This window comes from Columba livia, chromosome 5, assembly GCF_036013475.1.
Source record: "Columba livia isolate bColLiv1 breed racing homer chromosome 5, bColLiv1.pat.W.v2, whole genome shotgun sequence".
NCBI lineage: Eukaryota > Metazoa > Chordata > Aves > Columbiformes > Columbidae > Columba > Columba livia.
Genome location: NC_088606.1, coordinates 9,403,242 through 9,424,705, shown reverse-complemented (window position 1 = coordinate 9,424,705; position 21,464 = coordinate 9,403,242). Strand labels below are relative to the sequence as shown.

The 21,464-nt window shown below is 44.1% G+C and overlaps 1 long non-coding RNA gene across 1 annotated transcript; it reads right to left on the bottom strand.

Annotated features, from left to right (window-relative positions):
* Window positions 1-1,726: 1,726 nt before the first annotated feature.
* On the bottom strand, window positions 1,727-3,194 carry LOC135579688 (uncharacterized). The gene is made up of 2 exons (XR_010473290.1): window positions 3,060-3,194; window positions 1,727-2,335 (listed from the first exon to the last, which is right to left on the bottom strand). It is a non-coding gene; the product is annotated as an uncharacterized LOC135579688 (long non-coding RNA).
* Between the last annotated feature and the right edge of the window lie 18,270 nt (window positions 3,195-21,464).

Below are 21,464 nucleotides of genomic sequence, written 5' to 3'. Positions count from 1 at the left end.
CCACTCTTTTTTCAGTATTCAACAAGCCATGTGGTTATACCACCAGGAAGATGTACTGAGCAAGTCCATCAGGCATCCAGCAAACCTGCTGTGATCAGCTGGGTGGTTGATCCTCCACAGGGGCACCCAAGAAGAACCTGGTGCCTGTGGTACCACTGCCTCCCATGCCAAACTATAAACCTGCTTCTTCCCGTGGCGGGGTGAAGGCATTTGAAGCTGGCCACTGTGCTCCTGCTCAGGGGTGTACCTTCCTCACAGCCACCATGTTTTCCAAGCAAATGTGGTTTGTAGTTGCTGAAATGGCTCGGTGGGAAGATGTGCATTGCCAGCATTACTGCTGTGTGAACTCCTTTTTCCAATGTTTACTTGTTTTGCCAGTGTCTTGAATGTGTCCTTGTTATAAGTGTAGCGTAGCGCCAACAAAAAGCTCCAGAAATTTCAGTGAGGGTGTCTGATCCTATATTAGTTTGCAAGAGCAGTGAGTGTTTTTCAACTGGTACTTGAGCTTGAACCCTTACCATGATTTACAGCCTCATGTGATTCACAACCTCCTTTGCTCGCCCTGTATCTTTCCTCCTTCTCCAGGAGGACCTGAGCTGTAGGTCAGCAAGCTCCATGCGTTGGGGTGGTGGGACGGCTCGGTTGTGGCACTGACTGTCCCTGGCTGTGGTCAGCGGCTTGGGGGATATTAGGGGAGCACATCTAGATGACGCGTGTGTTGGTGAACCCAGGAATCTTTCCCTGGAGTTTGTCCAAGGACAAGTCCTTCCTGAGCAGGGTTTCACTTTTTTCCAAAGTCATGTCCTGCAAGAAGTGAAGTCATGGGGAAGGTTATGACATGTGGACAGGGGACAAAGTTAAGGGGGGAAGAACTGAGTCTGTTCGCTCTTCATTTAATCCATGGAAACAAACCATTCAGCCTCAAGCAAAAGGTGTTGTTGCTTTCCCTCACCTCTGCAGTTTCAAGATCAAGAACATTTGTTTATCTGCAATTTAATATCTACACAGAGGGCTCAGATCACACTGGTCATTGTATTTAGTGCTGGTAATGTGCTGCTGAGAGAGGAGGCTTTGCAGTCTAAAGCACATTTAGCAAAGGGGGCAGGGGAAGGGAATCCCTAAAGACATAATTTATGTAACTACGTACATAAAAATTTAAGCCACTTCAATAAAGTACATACAAATAGTTTGCAGTCTGTCTTGAAACATAACTGTTCTACTGTGATTTCTAAATAGAATATGATTAATGTTAACAATAATCCAATAGATGAATTCTATCTTTTGGATTGTTTTTACCGGGTCAAAGGCCATTATTGCAGTAATTGAATAATCCCACAGACCTTTGCTCCAGACATTCTCTATGGAAACCAAGCAGTGAGGACTGGCTATTCTATTTTCCAATCATCCAGACAGCATTTTAATGGGAAAGAAAAGTCTGATGCAGTTAAAAGCCCCTCTAAAAGCAGATTATGGGAAAAAAATAGATGCTCAGATGAGATGCACGCTGGTGATTCACTTCAAAATGCTGTAAATGTTAAGGACTCTGATAATCACTTTGGCAGGAATGCAAAGACATATAAATGTGTTTTTTTCCCTTCATTCTCTAGATTGAGAGACAAGGGAGAGGGCTGTTTTCTTTCCACAAGATCAGTGAAAAGCACAGATTTTTAAAGTAGAAATCAGAGTATTGTTCTGAGAGTGTTTTAAGACTATGAAATCAAAAATATTCTGCTATTAGGAGAGTTTAATGTTATATATGGAAAACAGTAAACACAGCCATGTTAATTAATTACGACCATCTAATGACTCCAGCCGAGACTGTGATGTAGTGTGTCAGGTATTATATACACAGCGAGGTGTAAGCACAGCCAGGGATACCTTAACCCTAATTAGACTTGTAACCGATCATTATATTTCACCTGTTTTCACATCCTTGCAAAACCATTGACTCCAGCTGAGATGGTCTTGACTTAACTTCGGGCAGAGACAAATCACAGGCAAATTTTGTTGTTCTTATTTTGTCTAAGAGTGGAGCAAGGGAAAGATATGTTACTTGTCTGAAGTCACAGGAGTGGGGAAAGGTGGCTTTGACTCCAGATGTAGTGTCTTAGATGCATAAGCCTTTTTTCTTCCTATAACAAACTGGCTAAGCTCATTTCAAGATGAGTGAGAGTTTGACAGAAACACTCAGGTACTGCTTGGTGGTGAGTCTCCAACACTTGTCCTCCATCCCCTCGGCATTTTCACTAGTGTCCTGGTGGGTTTGCATCCCCTGTGGTCCTTTTACAACCATCAAGAAAGATCCTGTAGATCTTGGGAGATCCAGGGAAAGCAACTGCAAACCAAAATGCAGACATGAGGCACGGTCCAAACCTTCGACCATGCTGGGCTGCCAATGCAGCATTCATCAGCCTGGTAACTAAGCCAGCCACATTCGGATGATGTTGCCAAAAACATAATGGAGTTTGGTTGCAGAATTTAACCTTTAGAAGTCCAGAAGCTGCTCCACAGGTTCTCTGAGAGGCTAAGCAGTCAGCATTTAAAATTGCAGATTTGAAGCATTGCAGATTCATTTTTTTATGCGTCTTCAATAACCTAAAAAAAGCTAGGTCTGCTGAATAGATACAGCTGCATTACCAGCAGAGAACCATTTAAGATCTGGCACAGTGAAGAGCAAATGTTTAAAATACAAGCCTATCAGTCTTTAATGAGGTTATACAGGGACGGAGTGATCATCTCATCATTGAGTAATCCTTAATGCAATGTGCACTGAATCTATAATTAAAGCAGCTTCCACGTTTATCTTGCATGCTAAATCTTTATTTTTCCTACTTCTTGCAAAACCTCTCTCTGTTTTAAAGGTACACCTGATATATTTGTCTATGAGCCTTGAAAGCATTCATCTTGACTAACCTAGTGGCACTGTGAAGAGCTCACTTGGAGTTGTACAGGAGAACAAGAAACTCAGACCCAAAGTAATGCTTCCCACTGACTGAGTTTCAGCAAAATAAACCAGGTTTCAACAGAATGCAGTGCCTTTATCTACTGTTGGTACTCACAGTCTCTTTCTTCAGTACGGCTCCTGCCTGCTCACACTCTTTCCCTATGGTGAAAGTCTTCTCTGCTCCTTCTTCAAAAACTCCCCTCTCAACCCCAAGGCCCTTCAGATCTCGCAGGAGTCTCCTTGCCTTCTCCTTCCCTGGAACCTCTCCCACCTGAGCCATTGTACCACTCTCCAATAGCACCTGTTGCTGACAAAAGCAATTAAAGGCAAAAAATAATTACCTGTACTTCTAGAAATTACAGCTTGGAAACACTTGCTCAGGCTTAATGGCTGCCAAGATACCCACAGAGATAAGAGAAAGAAGGAAGCCCATAGGTCCTAAAGGGTAAACTCTCACAGAGAACTGGCAGGAGTTGAGTGATGCCAAACTGAGCCCTCTGCCCGTCTTTCTTGGGCAGCCGTGCAATTGTTCTAAAAGCACAATAAAGAACATTATCAGGTTATTTCCTTGTGGTCCAGGCATTGATCAAAAATTTGGCATTTTCTTTCACTTCTTAACTGTATCCCAGGTTCCCTGTGTGACCTTCAGCAAATCCCTTAGAATAAAGTTCTTCTCAAATACCCAGGTTCCTAATTCCCATGGAGTTAGGCCAGTATGAGCTAAGGAACTCTGCAGTAGTCAAGCTTTGCCTCAGAACCCGGCCTATACAGTCCTCCCTTTCTCCTGATGACTTTCTTGGTTATTTAGATATGTTGGGACTGGGTGGCAGAGTCTGTCTCCTATGCAGCATCCACCAAAGGAGAGTTCCAATTTCAATTTGGGAATCCAACACGTCTTCAACCACATCACAGTAGTCATAAATTATAGGTGGTGGCAAACCTTTCATGTCTAATCATAAAGTGCATGGAGCACTTTATCTCTTTCCATCAGATAACCTAAATAAAGCATTAGCTTTCCTCCAGATATCAAATTAGAAGTGTGCACAGGCGTAGTTTCCACAAAACAGTAATTTATCTAATCATGTAGCCATAGAGCAGAACCATGTTGATAGCTGTCTCAGCACAAAGAGATAAATACATCATGAGTTTCTCCTGGAGTAGGAGCAACCCTTGGGTTGTGACTGTGGGAACCATGTTGCCACCATCGAGAATTCAGGAGAACTGGTGTGATTTCACAGCATCCATTGTAAACAAAATGAGAGGCTTTTGAAGGCAGGCGAGCTGAGGGCATCTTTGTCAATAAGCCAAGTGTGTTACAAATAGCTCCGAAGAGCTGCAGCCAAGTCCAGCTGAGCTCTCTCTGCTGCTGGAGAAGGTTTCATGTGCACTGTACCTGCTGCCCAGATCCTACAGGGAACATTCAGTGGAAGGAACAGGCTCGGCCCTGAGGTCTGGGTGGTCCATGGTACAAAGTAAAGATTTTGCATGTCAAAGTGAGACCAGAGCGGGATTGTCCTTCTCCTATTCACTGTTCCCAATTTGTCTGTACAAATCCCAGGCTTACAAGCTGGAGGAACCTCTTGATACCATCTGGTGAGGGAGGTCGAGGAAGACAAGATGCTGAGGGGAGGTTTAGATGGCGAATTTGGAAAAGGGGTCCCACAATCTGTTCCGTGCTGTGATCCTCATCGCTGCTCTTCACAGGCATGGTGGAGAGCTGGGGAGGCATCTGAAGGGAAGTCACCCACTTGAGGGGACTGCTGGAGTGGGATTTGGTGAATATGCCAAAGCAATGCAAGGAAAAGGGAGCTGAACACTTTCAGCAAAAGTTTGGATTTTGTTCCTTGTTCCTCTAACATAAAAAGGCATCACAGTTAATACTAAGAGACCCCACAGCACAATTTTTGCACCTCACTCTTGCCAAAATTAATGGGTATTAGGCATCAGGCAGATAAATGCATTTCTGGCTCTAACCCTAATTCTCTAGTGCCTCCCTCGCCTCATTAAAACAATAAACTCATTAAATGTCACAAAGCCTCTGAAACAAAGGTGAATGATGTGTTGGTAAATTGGAAAAGCAATTCACTTCATCTTCCGTTAAAGATCTGTGTGCTGCATCTGACATTGGTTGTGTTATATTAATGTTTTTGTTCTTTTTGGACATCATATTTCTGGGAAATATGAGTCGTATATAAATCAATCTGGCTTACATTTCAGTTTTTTTATTACATTGAACAACTACTGGAAGTTAGAATTTTAGGAGAGAGCTTTCAAATTAATGCAAAGCTCGAATTGTTCTTATACTGCAAACCAGCAGGAATGAGCAAAGTTCCCCTGACTGGCAGCCAGTAGCCACTTAAATTAAGGAAGAATCAAACCTTTTGACAGTTTCAAAAAAGTCTACACATCTGTCTGAGTTACAAATTAGGGATGCTGAGCTTAGACTAAAAATACAGACAAAACCCGATCTGGATCTTCAGTTTTCATGCAGAGGACTGAACTCCATTACTCCTACTCTTACGTGTTTGTAAAAACAATGTTGAAAAGCATCTCTGCTTGAATAACTTACATGCTCAGTAGAATACTTACAATCCTGGATCCTTCAATACTTTTCTATAATTTAAGCTTTCCTTTGTTGGTTTGTTTACTCCAGCTTGAAATTAACGACAGTTTTACTCTATGCTTAAAAAAACTTGTTATTTTCTGGCTTACTGGAAACTGTTGTGTGTGTTGTCTCAAGTCATGCAAAAAATGAATTTTAATAGCAGTTTTAATTATATTCTAATTATGATGTTTATACAAATTATATAAATATAATTTAATTATAATTTCATTATAATAGCCATTCCAAGCCCTGTAGGTAACATTTACTATGAGTAGGCTTCAAAGTATTTCACAAAGGAAGTAAACATATAATTAGCACTGGTTTAAAAATGGGGAAACTGAGGCAGGAGTTGGCTTGGCCAGAAGAAGGCAAGAGGTTAGCACCAGGTACTGCACCTCAGCTCTCCGAGTCCAGCTCCATGCACAGGCCCCAGGGCTGGCTGGATGCTCTGCTATCTTCTTGGCAGTATAAAACAAGATTGGGGATTTGTAACTTCTTTTTCCAAGCACTCTCCTCCCTGCTTCTCCTCTGCGAAGACCTTGACATTATCCACCCCCGCCCCCCCAAAAAAAAACCATTAGGCAACGCATGCTAATTATTATTGTGGCAAAACTTTGTATCTTTAGCAATCAATCAAACAAGAAGTTGCCATGGAAGGCTTGTACACCTTTAGTCATCTCTCTAGCTGTTAAAAAAATACCTTTGAAATTACTAACCCTGTTCAGACCTCTTGGGGCTTCACTTGTCCAAACCATTGTCCCACTTGCAAGTCTTTTGCTGTTGAGCCACCTCCTCTGACCCTTCCTGGCCATTTTGCTACAGCTCCTGTTTACCTGTGCAGACACACCAAAAGCTCATGGTATTTTTTGCCAGATCACACCAAACAGACACGCAGATCAGGATTACTGCAAGAAATATGCAGTAATTTGCTTAATTTGCTGCTAAAAACCCCCTAGCTGTGATGTAACTCTATACCAAGCAATAGACCGTACACAGTTTCAGACCGAAGAAAGCAGAAATAAACATCTAGACCACACTGTGATCCAAAAGGTATAAAAAAGGGTGTGTTTACAAAGAAAAGAAGGCTGTAAAAAGCATTTCTAAGAATAAATGAGGATATAGAAAAGAAACAGAAAAATAAGAGGTAAATGAGGCTTGAGTGTGACAGTAACTGGTCTTCCACACTTGTAGGTTGTTGATGATTATTTCTGTCATCATAATACTCAGAGAAGAAATTAAAATATTATTTTTTCCTTTATTTTTAAAAAATCATATTTTTTTCTCTGCACTGGTGCAATGAAGCTCATTCTCTGGAAGAGCAAGGAGAGGAACTTAGTTCTAATAAATTGAAAGGGAATGGGAAAAGTATGGGGTAAAGCCATGTCTGAATGAATCACACATAAACTGCTGGGAGAGACAAAGTTGCACAGGAAAGTTGTCACGTTTGTAAAACTTTCTGCCAAAATTGAGCCTGCAGAACTCACACATGACTTTTGAACCTCCAACAAACCTCGTGTGTCCATGCCAGGGGCTTTTGTCCATGCAGTAGTCTCTCCTGCTGCTTTGAATGATGCTCCTGGTCCCAGCCCGGAGTGGCAGGTGGATGCAGACACACCACCACAGCAGTCAATGCATGAAGGGTGACCTGGGACTTCAAAGTAATTTTCTTGTTATTCCAGGAAGTTGAGAGTTGAGGAAAAGCTGTTTTGTACCACTTTGTATTAAGACCTATGACACAGAGAATTGAAGTGTAGGATCACTTGATTTGAATCCTGGCTCTCTATCGGCTTTGCTGGGTGACTTCAGACAAGAGTATGTGGAATGGGTGGGTCATGCCCAGCAGACAGCAGGCTCTTATTCAAGATGAGTGTATTTAAGTTATGAGCAAGGCAGCATGACAAAGAAGAACAGGATCAGATAGGATAGAATTGAATCAAATAGACCAGATTGGAATATTATCACAACTATTTCATAGTCAAAGAAACCAATGCCTGGAAGTGCAAGGATGAGTAAGGCACACTATGCAGTCACAAACCCATGCAGTAAACCCCCCCGTTATACCACTCACAGCCCTACTCCGACCAGGAACTGCTCTGCAGTTGCCTCAGCTTTTCTTGTGCTCCATGGGCACACCAGAGAGGTCCAAGCCTTTCTCTTTTCTGAACCTCTGTTGTGTCCCATCATGATGAGGAGTTCAAAGAAGCTGCTTTGTTCACTCACTTCATCCAAGAACATGGGGGGAGGTGATAGACAGGGGAAGGTACAGGAGAAACACAGCACAAAAGAGTGAGAGGAGTGAGGAGCAGTGTGCAGATCTGCTGTGATGATGTTGCATGGAAGAACTACCAGCACACCTTGTGAATGATGTTCCTAGTGGAGGGGATGGTGTGGAAGGTGGCACTAAGCCAGGTCAGGGTGAAGGAGAACCGCAGTACGTTTGAGTGAAAATAAGGGAGCATAGGACTAAAGGAAAAACACGGCCTAGAGACAAGAGAATAATCCAGAGACAGAGTAAAGAATGATGACAGGGTAAGAGCAAGAGTGTTCAAGGGCAAACAGAAAAAACCTCCCTGAGATAATATTAAATAGCTAAATAGGTCTGAAGATTGCATTGCATTATTCCTGGCTTGCGTTCACTGTAGCAATTACTGAACAAAATCCTCAACTTATTAAACAGGTGCAGATACACAGCAGAGCAGCCTATAGAGGCCATGTCAGCTTGCAGTCCTGGGGTGACTCTCACTTGCAGGCTCTGGGGACCCTTTGGTCCGAGGACCATTTATCAGTGAGCTGGTTGCAGTGCTGTCCCACTCCCATCATTGCTGTTAAATGCTGCTTTCATCCCAGGCTCACCACACTGACTCACAGCAAAGGGAAAAAGAATAAAGAATGTGTCAAACAAAGAAAACAAGTACAGGAGGGGTATTAGGAGCTGGTTTAGGTTTTCTTCAGGATTTAGCCAGAGCCTGTGACAGGAGCCATGTTGTCAGCTTGCCCACTCTAAGTTGATCCGTAGCAAAACCAGATCAGTCCAGGAGCCCTAAGGCGTAACCCAGAGGCCACACAAATCCCATGGAAGCCAAAGATTTAAATTCCCACCCAGGATAAAACAGAAAGCACTGTTAAAAGTGATGGAGAGACCTGATTTTCCAGTGGCTGGAGGGCTGGCCAGGAAGTACACCCAGGACATGGGCTGTGGCCTATAGAAAGGGCTGAGTCCCATGAAATTGGGTGAAGGAAACTACAGGCATTCCTGGGATGTGGTGGGGCAAGGTTCAGAGGCCCATTGTGAACCCTTATTTACTTGGTGCTGTGAAAAAGAAAACAAAAAAAGAAAAAATTTGAGAGAAACAAATGGAAAAAAAACCCAAACCTCTTATTTTTTCCTAAACTAGGTGCAACTTCCAGGGTCAGGACAGGAGGTCAGAAACTCTTTGCTGTTACTCAACCTTTTCCCAGCTGTCTGCCCACCCCAAGACCATCTGGCAAATCTCCTGAGGAAGACTCCACAGGTGTAAATGCCTTAACGCCCCTGGCTTTGGGTGGTCACAGGGATACTGCTGATTTTAACCAGCTGAGGCTCTGGCTTCTCCCAGCCCAGAATGGTTTGACCGGAGAATAAAATGTGATCCCCAACAGGAGTGTGCCTAGGTGAACTGAAAGGAGGTGACCAGTTTAACAGGTGAATACTGTCCCAAAAAACCTGATTTTCTTCAGTAGCTGTGCCACTTGCATTTGTTATTCTTCACCCATTCCTAAAATCTAGGTTCCTGGATGTTTTACTGCTAGCTAATGGGAAGCCTGTGTATCTCACTCAGATGTTATTAATTCCAAGCAAATACACTTGTTAGCTTTCTCTACTTACCCTCCTCATGTTCTCACACAAAAATGACTCAAAAAAAATTCTGTTTCCTGGAACAGTCCTTGACAGCCTGTTTACCATCTTAAATTGATCACCCATCACACGCTCTTTCTTTGCCATAAACACTCAATATTTGGGGTCCAGGCCAAGAACTCACATTAAGCAGGGAAGATTTGCAGGATGTGTCTCCAAGACAGAGGAGCTGTTAGAGAGGTTAAATGCCGGGTTTGCAGCACTCTCTGTCTTGGCTGGAGGCTGAAATGCTGCAGGCAGGAGTCAAAACAAGCCCTCTGCAGCAGCCATCAGCAGACACTGTGTGCTCAGCCAGGGCTGCGGGAGCTGGATGCTGGTGGAAATGGGGGCAATTCCTAGCCATGAAATTATTAGAACAACCTATGTTTCTCTTTGTTTTTCTCCTTTTCTCTATGGAATTTTTCCAATCTGCAGTAAAATCATGTTTTTCATTTTGGGTCAATGTGAATAAAAGCATAAAACAAGTAATGGTTTTCTTTACATTTTGTTTTCCTCCTCTTCCTTTTCTCCCAGTTCCATTATTGCATTCAGGATGGAAGAGCAGAGAAGGAGAAAGAACCACAAAAAACCTAAATGAGTAAAGAATAGGAATGATCTTGAAACACCATGAATTGTTTCATTCTATATCAAAATAAGATTTTGCTTAAAAATTTAGAGTGCCGAACAACTAAATAAATAGTCAGAGCTCTTGTGCTATTTAAAAAGTGATCTCATTTCAAAAGCGCCGCTCACTGACAACATTTCAGCTTCCACTCACTTCTTATGAAAATTTGCCATCCAGATTCCCATAACATGTAAGATCCCTGAGGGTGAGTTGAGTGAAAGTCAGAGGGGTGGGATATGGGATGTCTGGGGACACAATCCATTCCTCGCTTTGCATGGCTGCAACATTACCCACAGATCCAGCCCCAGTCTGAACAGGGACCAAGCAGCCAATCTTAGTGGTGGCCAAGCAGCAGGACACCTCGACCGAGGGTGGACATCCCAGAAAACAAAGAGTCTGAGAACTGGACCCCCAACCGTAGGCAAGGATGGATGCTGGTAGGGGTTTTGGCCATGCAGGGCAGAGAGAGCCCAGGGAATTGTGCTGAATCGGTCTGGAGCCAGCATGTGATCTCTCAACGTGGTATTTCATTGGAGTAATTTACTTTCATTAAAACAGGGTGGTGAGCAGCAGGACTTTCCATTCAGTCCGTTTCTCAGTAAGCCTGTGAAGTCCTTTGTTTCCATTGGCATTAATTATCCATGGCTAGCTGTGCAGGGGTGTTCTAAAAACAAGCCTTTGGAGGTGGGGATCTCCACTGAGCCACTTTTAAAGAGAAGATTCAGGGCATTTGTGTGCAGTGAGATGTGAGCAAGCCTGACAGGCTGGTAGCATGATACCATAGAGCACACACTGCTCAGGGAGAGGAGCAGGGACCCCCCAAGACACAAGTTTCTTTTGCCCAGGGCTGCTCAGCCCCCTTTGTTGGGAGATGCTTCTTGGGGGTACAGCAGGTCTATGATACAGCTGTGCGGCTTCTGATCCTACAGCCTGCAAAACCTGGGCTCATTCCAGGTCTCTACAGAGCATCTGTCCCATAGATAGGTCCATTCTTGGTTGTAAGCATCATGCAGGTCTTGCAAAGATGAGCTGGGCAGTGCCAGAGCTCCTTGTGTTTCAGCTCTTCGGTAATAAACTGGGAACTGTAGGACATTTACTTTGCAGGGGAGTTTTGAGGTTTAATCCATTAAAACTCTGGGTACTGCTCAAAGAAGGCCACATTAGTCCCATCTACATATTCTGAATTGTGTTTAATTCTATTCAGGTCTCATCTAATCATCACATTGTTTTCAGAGAAAAGTCAGTGCAAGGTAAGACATTTCCCAGCAAGGACAAGCTCCTATTGCTGATCCCTGTGTACCTTGGTCCTGAGGACTGGTGTGTTTCAGCTGTATAAGCAATACAAACATTTTCACTGTGGAGTTAGCAGATCCCACCTGAAATCCCTATGGATGCACTGTAAAAATGGAGGTGGATGTCCTTTGATCCCTGTCTGGGGTTCCTTACCACTTCCCTCCTCCCCTGGTTGTTAATCTGTCCCTTACCTGGTAGTCAAATGACGTCTTTGCCAGAGTTACCAGGTGAGTCCCTTAACAATTTAAAGCCCCCTTATACTGTGATTTGAGCACACAACTGTATGATCCAGCTCCTGCTGGATTGAGCCTTTTTTTTGCCAGTGTTTTGTCATGGAGCAGAGTCAGGTTGCTCTGAGCATCAAACCAGTCACCCCAGTACTGCCCCTTAATCATCACCCAACAAAACAGATTAATGCCTCTCTCCCTTTCTCCTCATCCATTCTGTGCCTCCCCACACTAATAGCTTATGAGCAGCTGATTTTAGCATAATGCAGTGATCCAAACATAAGCAGACACAGCGGGATTTACTGGAAGATGTCGTCTCTCACAATTCATTATTTATAACAGTGCTTTATGATTAAACCTGAAGCCATTAGAATGGTGAAAGTTCAGCCTGGGACAATGTCAGCTTACTCAGACACATATAGACATGGCCATACCAAAAAAAAAAACAAATTTCCCTGCACTGCTTATGGGATATATAGGGAAAAGCTAAGCAAGCAAACAAGATGACAGTGTAAGGCAGAAGAGATTGATTCTGATCTTGTGGGAAGGCACCACAACTTGTGTGGGTAGTTCTGGGGCTGCTTGCTGGGGCCAGCTTGTCTGCACAGACCTGGCTGGAGCTGCGGCAGCATCCTACATCTCCCTGGCCTGGCCTGGATGCAGGTGCTCTCTGGGGAGGTGTACCAAGTCCCTCTGGTGTCCCCATAAACCTCAGCCCCAGCAGTGAGCTCTTCAGCCCTCCATCCCTCCAGCATCAGCAGTAACCTATGGAGGTGTGCAAAATCCTAAAGATGAATCCTTCTGCTGCTGATGCATCTACAGAGAGCTCCTCACCACATGTCGGTCTGAGTAACCCGCCTGTGAAGCTGTCAGTCATCGCTGGCAGCTACAGCAAATATACTGGCAGCACTACTGGTGGTATCCAGAGTGGCGAGGATGCATTTAAACCCTGGCAGATCTGAATCTACAGCCCTCAAATCCCCAAGTGGACAAAGGACTGCTTGCATGTTCATATCCCGACTGTGCTCACCAGCCTTCATGCTCAGGTCAATGCAATCCTGTGGTGGTTTGGGCACAGCTGCTGCTGTTGATGCTTCCTGAGCGTGACCTCAAAGCAAAATATGCCTCCTGGAGCACCTCTGCTTGGTCATCACCCTACCACCCCTCAGTGACACTATCCACACAACACATGGGTCTCTGTACTTGAGAGGAAGGTCCACAAGCCCTATTGAGCTGCTCTTCAGCTGAACAGCAGCCTGTGCTGATGGTTCAGGGCCAGATTGACAGAGCTTTCTCCTCCTGGGGAGCTGTCCTTCCCATAGCCCTGTCAACACGACTGCACACTTCATCAGCCGTTCACAAGCAAAGAAATTACTCATAGTGTAGACTGATGGAGGCTTTTCCACCCCATCTAGCACAGGGTCTCAGCTCCCAGGTGGAGCAGGACTCTCAGCCAGCATTTGCTTTATTTAGGTGAGAGCAGCAAAGGTCCCAGAGAAGAATTAAAAATAAGCCTCTCCAAGCCTTCCTCCTGCATGGCTGCTCTCAGCCCCAGTGAGTCGGAGGCGTGGGGCACTTCATCCCACCCCATGGGGCTGCCAGGGGGGCTTCCTCCAGCAGCGAGATGGAGACATCAGGAGAGAGTGTGTGGGAGTACCAGAAGAGGTGAGAGGAGATGCTGTTTTTCCCTTTGTCGAGCTTTAACCCTGGCAGGCAGCAAGCACACAATATACTGTGAAGAAAATTAACTCTGTACCAGCCAAATCCAGTACCTCTTATCTCTCCTCCCTCCAGCACATCATCTTGGCAAATGAGGGGAGACAACCAAGGAGAGTGGAAAGCAGGAATAAAGGGAAAGGCCCTTTTTTCTGTGTGTAGAGCAGAGTTCCCTGGCAGCTCCCTGACATACCCTCTGCTCTTGCAGGAACGATCATCTTTGGCTGTGGTGGCTCCGCACCAGACACAGCAGGAAGTTTTTCAGTGTCCCTCAAAAGTGTTCACAATGATGCTGTGCAGAGCCATCCTTCTGATACCCCTTCCTTTGACCCCTTCCTCACCCAGGAGCTGACCCTGAACTGCTTCATGTGCAGACAAAGGTCAATGGCCAGAAACTTCCAAACTCAGAAAGGAAAAAAATTGCTTTCTCTACCAAAGAAAGTTGTGGGGGTTGGGGAGCAACAACAAACAAACTCAACAAAAATCCCTGCTGGCAGCAGTTGTCTCTATGGTAAGTGTAACACCAGCATGGCATCTTTCTCCATTGCTGGAGCAGGACCTGTGACTCCATCTCATTTTTATCTCTGTCCAATCTAGTTCAGTGCAGATTAGAGGGTATTTCAGTCATGCTTGCTTTTGTTGGATATGCCTTACTTTATGGGCCTTAACTCTGCTCCAGCTTCACCAGGAACATGATCAGGACTGATATGCTCAGTTTCCAGCAGCAGGCAGAGTCTGTTCTTTTTTTTTTTTAAATCAAAAAAGTTCCTCTCCCTCTGCCCAGAGCCACAGGCTAACAGTGCATAGAAAGGCTCAGAAAAACTGAGAAGGCTGGAAAACATGACTTGCAGAAATCAGTGCACTTCTGGGGACAGTCTTACCATCCTATAGAAGAAACCATCTGGGCTCTGCTCCTAGGTCACTTCTCTGTTCCCAGTCACTCTGTTTCCCTCTGAGTAGAAGCAAGACAAGATGTTTTCATGTATTTTTTTTCTGAGGATCTCTAGCTGTCCCTCCACTACAGTATCTCAACTCATCCCACCCTTGCCCAAACACCCAGTCCATCACGAAGTCATTAGGTGGCACTGGCAGCAGATGCCAGGAACAGCTCTCCAGTGAAGAGTTCATCAGTGGCTTTCCAGCCCAGGTAAAAACCACCAGCATGTTGTAGCTGTGGTGTCGTGATGGCTTCTCTGAGGCCAGGGCTGGGACACAGCTCTGGGACTGGGGTTGTGCCCAGGCTGTGCCACAGGTTGGCCTGCGGCTCTTCACCATCAAAGCCCATGTTGTTTGGAGCAGGAGACCTGCTTGGGCACCGCAGATCCCTTCTGACCTTCCCCCACTGGGGAATCACTGATCTGGTGAAAGAGGAGAGCTTAGTGTTGGCATAGTTGGTGAAACACATCCCATTTTGTTTACAGGACAGCTCATGCCATGGTGAACTCCTTCATCTCACCTTTACACTGGTGCAAATCAGAAGTAGCAACACTGTGGTCCAGTGAGATAAACCTGTGACGAGTAGCAGATTCCCTTGTATTTCCTTATCTCACTGCTGTGACCTTGCTGCTGAAACTTAACCTCAATCCATCACTTCCTTTACCATACTTCAGGCCTGGAGTCTGTCAGTCCCTGGCTATCAGTGTTAGGACATTACTTTATGCTACCTGACCTCTGACACTACTATAAGGGCTCATCTACAGCCACCAGCATTTAGAACTTTTTAATATTTTCATACTTTTATACATGTGCTTTTGTCTGCCTGGCCATAACGTTAATAAGTGAGAAAAAATACCAGCTTTGTTATAATGGCTGCCTCACAGGGGCACACAAGCAGTGGGCACAGTGGGAAGACATTTTTTCTGCATTTCTGTCAGATTCCTTCGGTATAACCTTATCACACACCAGTCCAACGGGGTCAGTCCTATGACTTGTACTCATTTCAAATTGCATTGTCAAACTGTTTTGAAAGAAGGGTGTTTCAGCTTGTTGACTGGTCATGAGATGCCAACAAACACGGCAAGCATTTGTTTGTTCTAATGAACAAATCCTCACCCTATGCTGGATAATTAGCTAATTTTCTATAACCCTAAACAATTTCTGGTGTTGTTTGAGGTTCATTCTGTTCTTTCAGCAAACACTTCAGCCAAAGAATGTTCTGGTTACAATTCAAAGAGATGTGTGGTTTCAATAGCATTTCCACATCTTAAACTTCAAAAATCTTGCATTTATGCAACTCAAAGAAAAGCAGGAACATGATGGTGATAACTGGGCTTCAATGATCTCCTTTGGATTCTGTTGAGCTATACTTTGGACTAATTTGTCCAAGGATTAATTACTGAACAAAACAAAGTCAAGGTGGGTTTGTTTTACCCAGGAGACACAGTGTTCAGATGATTAGCCCTGTTGAGCTCAGTTTTGCTGTCATTACGCTTACTGCAGTAAAATGGAGAGCTGGTGCATTTACAAGTAGCTGAGGCATGTCTTCCTGCACAGTCCACCATCCTAAACTGATATGCTTGAGGATTTTTTTTCAGCTTTTCATGGCTATTTTTGCCTTTGGATCATAAAGTGATTGATCCACTTCATAAGGATCATGTTGCTTCAGGCACCTGTGTATGCTCCTCAGAAAGCACAAGGCTGGAAGAAAGGATTACAGGTCTGAATTTGGATCCAGTCAGAAAGCTCACAAAGCAGGCAAGGTCTTACCCTTCTTGCCAGGAAAATGTGATGCGGCTTCCCAAAATGAGGGCACTGTCAGAGCCAAATAAATCCTCTGTTCAGCTTGATTCTGCCCATAATGAGCACTGAAAGCAAGTTTGTATCTCATGCCATAGGTCTAATTCATCTGCCACTGTCTAATTCAAAGCTCGTTGGCATTTATAGGTGATACCAGACTATTCTGCTCCTATAGTACTGCAGAAAATATTGGATTGGATTGCATTTGAGACCACTGATCTTGTTGGATTCCTGGTACCAGGGGGTCTGAATAGCAATAAATGGGAAGGACATGAGGAATGATTAAAAGGAGTATTTTACAGGAGAGTTTTACACTCAAAAATGGTGGGGAAAAGGTGGCTGAGAAACAATAAGGCATCGTTGTATTGTTATACATGAGAAATGAAGGGTGCCCAGTGAAAAAAGCAAGTAGCAGATTTATTTTAAAATAAACAAGGGGAAGTACTTGTTCACACGAGACATAACTGAATCATGACTCATCGCTGCAGGATTTTGTGAAGGCCAATGTCCTATACAGGTTTACACAAACTCAGGGAAAATAAATCCACTGAGAACTACTAAATGAGATAGCTCAGATGCTACCTGTAGCTCACAGTCTCTAAAGTTGCTGGGAATTAGACTGGGATGGGATAAGCAGGAAGCAGGTAACTCAATATTTGCTGTGTTTCCCTACCTTTTCCTCTGGGAATCTACTTGTTGGTGTCAGAGAGCAAACAGTGCTAGATGGACTGTCTGACTTAGCAGGCATTTATGTCTTGCAACACAAGCTTATTTGTGAAACAAATTGTGGTCACATTGGTGACACGCCTATGGAGAAGATTGCTTTGAGGGGGTCTGCTGTGCGTGTGGGATGTGCACACCTGCCTCTGGTACTGAATAAATCGATGGTCAATTATGCATCTGGGTGTGGGAGTGTCATTACTCATTCACTTTGCTTCCAGGCTGTGTTACAGGCAGTTGTGAGCAAAATCACAACTGACGAGTGCTGCTCTTGTCACATACTTGGCGTTTTACCATGAAGGTGAAGGGCACAGTGCTCAGCCAAGGGCCAGAGTCCAGCTAATTTTGCTGCTTGGTGTTCTTCTAAAATATGAGTGAAGTAAAGAAAATGCAAGAGGCTATTTAAATGAAATTATTTATAATAGTCTGCCAAAAGAGAGGCCTGACGTGCCACTGTTGGAAAGCCGTGGTCTGACAGCCCCAGCAGTAGATGGTGTGAGTAGCTCCCATGCCTGCACCTGTTCCTCATAGGGCAGCAAGCAGCCCACATATCACCTGGAAAGTTTCTGCTCTCCAGCTTGTAGCAACTCATGTGGGTCCCTCATACTATGGCTAATCCTTGCTGTGACTCCTACCAGTCTAAGCCCCACCACTGACCTCAGAAATGTCTGAAGACTGGGCTGAGCACTTACAATCCCTCAACAGTTTTGGATAGCCCAGTTTTCTTCTAGCATCTCTGTCTGCTGGATGGGCCTCTAAAGCACAGAGGGCTTAAAGTGATTAGACCTCAAATTGGCAAGGAGGTTCTTGTTCCCATCCACTGCTCAGCCTCTCAGGAAGATCATTGCAAATTTCATATTTGTGTCTATTTAATCGACCTAATCAAATCTATAAATCCTTGTAATGCTTTTATGTCTGAAGATGGCTCTGCCTGCATGGAAGGAACAAGGAGATTTGCAACCGGGCTTGAGAAACAGTGAGAATTACAAAACTTCTGCTTTTACTTTCCTAAAGCAACTTCAGCTAAGCATATCTGAGTCCCCATTGCAAAGTATGAGTACATAACACCAGGGAATGGTGGCTGGGTAAGTGTAGGGTAAATAATATGATAAACACAGAAGAGAGCAAGCTTCTAATATTGTACAAAACACAAACATCCCTGCAGAGCAGAGGGGCCCTCAGCTATGAAAAGTATTTTCTTTCTGAGTTTCAGATAGGCAGTGAGGTGGAAAGATCTGAATGCTCAGGAAAGTGTGGACAGGTAAAACCCAGGGGCCAAGCTTGAGAAGATGAGCAAATACCGCAGTGTGGTGGGTCCTCTCCTACAGAAGGAGGTCGTCATCATTGCAGTAGTGATCTGCAGTAAAACATTTTCTTCTCTCTCTTTGCTTTGGCTCATCGGATGGAGATCAGCTGAACCATCCAGTTACAAAAACAGGGAAAATTTGTGGTTTTTCCTGTGGTTCACTTTCTTCTGGCCTCGTGTAGAAAAGGGTTATGCCTGTGTTTGATCTGACTTGTTTCTTTTGTCAGTTCTCTGAAAATATTATAGAAATTTGATCTCATCATGTTCCCCTCTAAAACGCTGTGAAAGTTACTGGATCAGTCAGATGAAAGCAGCCATACAAATTAGATATCAGCTGCTAAATGTTTGGCAGCCTGGGCAATGCTAGTGCCAATCCATTTAACAATTTGGTGTTTTGCTCTGTCTGTTAGATTAACGGGGGAAAAAAATGAATTGCTCTGCTCGTGAAGAAAACCACTAGAAGTCACCTTCTCACTGCTTGGGCTGCTCTTTGCCCAAGGAGACCTCGCTAACATTTTGTTTGCATGTGCTGTGTTGTGGAATTATGGCTTATCTCCCCATGCTGAGATGGTGATTAGTTACACAGTATTTTGGCGAGATTAAACAAATTGCAGGAAATCACACTTGGATAGATGGGAACTGTGGCTGACACTGGGTGGCACTGACTCCGTACTGAATCCCTCAGATTTTAATTAAGGGGCCTTTTTGCTTCTCATTCACTTTCCTTGCTTTAAACCATACGGAATTCACTGTCCTTGGACAAGGGAGGGATGAGGTGCAGAAACTCGACCAGCTTTGTGCGTTCCTTGTCCTGCCAGAGCTGACTCCTGAAAGGGTTCATGGCTCTTGCACTTGGTGGTCCACTTCTTCAGGCACTATGAAGGGCTGCTCTGAGTCCTAGCTTTTGAGTCCTTAAAACAAACAAAAAATAATCATTAAACAAACCTCTTGTTTCAGCAATAAATAGAAGTACTCTATTTTCTTAGGTAATTCGTATCTGAAAAAGGAAACCTGCTCTCCGTTGGCCCTGAACTGAAGACCACAGTAGCAGACCTGCTCCTGGCAGAACCGACCAGGGACACAGAGCCCATCCTGCCCACGCGCTTCTGCCACCATAGTGCTCCACACATAGCCCTCAAGAGCTTGGCACCATAGCCGGGCACTGTCACTACCAGTCAGATTGGAGATGAGGGCCATCAAAGGGGAGAGGATGAGGGAGAACTGATTCTGGGGAAGGTAAGATCCCTTTTAGCTTTTTGCCCTTTCCTACATAAGGAATCCTCTTAATTTACCAGTTCAACAACCTTCCTTTATGTGCCGTTCTTACCAGCAACTCCACAGAAAGCCCTTAGCAAAATATACACACTCACAGCTCCCAGAAGTTTGGTTTGAAATAATATTGTTAAAAGCAAAATCCTTTATTCCGCAAGCAAAAAGAAGTTTGATTTAAAGACAAACAACTTAAGCTCTTTGGGAAACACATATGTGCTTTACTATCTTACTGATCTGATGGCTGCGCTGCTTGAAAAGACTTGTTGAGGAGTCGTGAACTGCTCCTGTCTCCCCCTTGAGCCTTGCCAACTCCAGATTCTGCCCACCTCAACTTGCTGAGCATATAAAAACCACACAACAACCCCAGCAACTGGAATGTCATACACGGGGATGCAATAATTGTGCAAAGCCTCCAAAAATGCCCTCTCGAGCCACCTTGCATAGCATCCAACCACCATCCAACCATCCAACCAGCACTCTTCTGTGCTGTCGGATACGTGCAATGTGTCATCCTGTAAAGTCTTTAGGTTTGTTTCCTTAAGCTACAACAAGAGCCCTTTAGACTAGACCTATGTGATTGTCTTTTCTTAATGGGAAAAAAACACTACATTTCTTTTATTACTATTTTCTCCATGTTCAAATGTAATTTGCTCTGCTCCCTAATGCAAAATGTTACCAATTTGAACTGGCCTGATTGCTTATCCAATTACATAATTGTTTCAACTACAGAAAGTTAAATAAAGAGGTTCCAGAGGTTTTTGTTTTTTTTTTTTTGCTACATTTAAGTAGGTTTAAAGCGCTAGAATTTAACTGAGCTTTAAAAAAAAGAATCCTTTTGCTTTGGAAGATGTTAACTTTGGCTCCTAAAAGGGATTAGCCATAATACTAAACACATGCTATCATAACTCAGAAAAACAGAGACACACAGACTCTTTTTTTCAGTGATTTTGGACATTGTCTCCATGTGTAACTTTATACATAAATAAGAATTCTTTCTCTCTCACCCCACCCATGCATTTTTAATATTGTCTCTGGAAACGGTTTCCTTAAACACTTAAAGGAAGATGCTTCTTCTCCAAAGACTTCTTCCTGCCTCCCTCCTTAAATCAAGAACCTGGGTGGCCTCTTTTTTGATAAAGGGCGTCAGCCCTGTGAGCTTTGGGGTTTCGGCTCTTTCCTTGAGCATCTGTCCTGGCTTATGTCTGCACACGTGGTGAGTGAAGCAGGTGCTCTAGAAAGACTCCAGGAGAAAACGTTATGCCAGCAATGCTCCTGTAGCAATAACTGCAACAATCAGAAATTTAGAACTACCTTGGCAGCAATGCTCATGAGCAATTTTGATCCAGAGACCGCTGCATTTTAAAAATTGCTGGTTTATGAATGGTTTGGAGCATGGATAGCCCTGACACAACCCCAACAACCTCAAAGCAGTTGCTTTTCATTCTAGTAGGGCATGATTTGGACAGTGGGTCACTGTCCCTCTCAGTTGCACTCATCTATCCTTGATTCCAAAAAGTCTAAGAGAGGAAACAGTTTACCAGAAATGATAGGTAGGGTCTGGAGCACATGATGTAAAAGGAAGGACTGAGGGAACGGGCTTGTTCAGCCTTAAAAAGAGAAGGCTGTGGGCAGTTTTGCTGCTGTCTTCAACTGCCTTATGGGAGGGTGCTGGAAGATGCAGCCAGACTCTTATTGGGGGTGCACAGCAATGAGACAAAAAAAGCAATGGACACAAGTAGTAGAGTGAGAAACTCCAATCATATAAGGGTTATTTTTTTATTATGAGGATGAGCGAGCACTGGAGAAGCAGGCTGCCCAGAGGACGGGAAATATCCATCCTGGAAGACAGTAAAAACCTGAATGAGGCCCAAAGAAACACATGTAGTTTGCCCTACTTGGAGTGATGAGCTGGATTAGGTGACCGCTAGAGGATCCTTCCAACCTGTGTTTTATAAGTGTTTCTATGATTTCTCATGTATTGTTCCTTTTCGTTCTTTCTTTTGTGCTAGTAGCTTTATGTGACTGTGCCTGGTCATGTGCTCTGAAACCTGTGTGAGAAGCAATCTTGGCTGGCCCACATTTGAGGATCTGGTGAATGACGATTTTAGGATCCAGGAAAAGTGATCATTCTTTCACCGTCACAAGT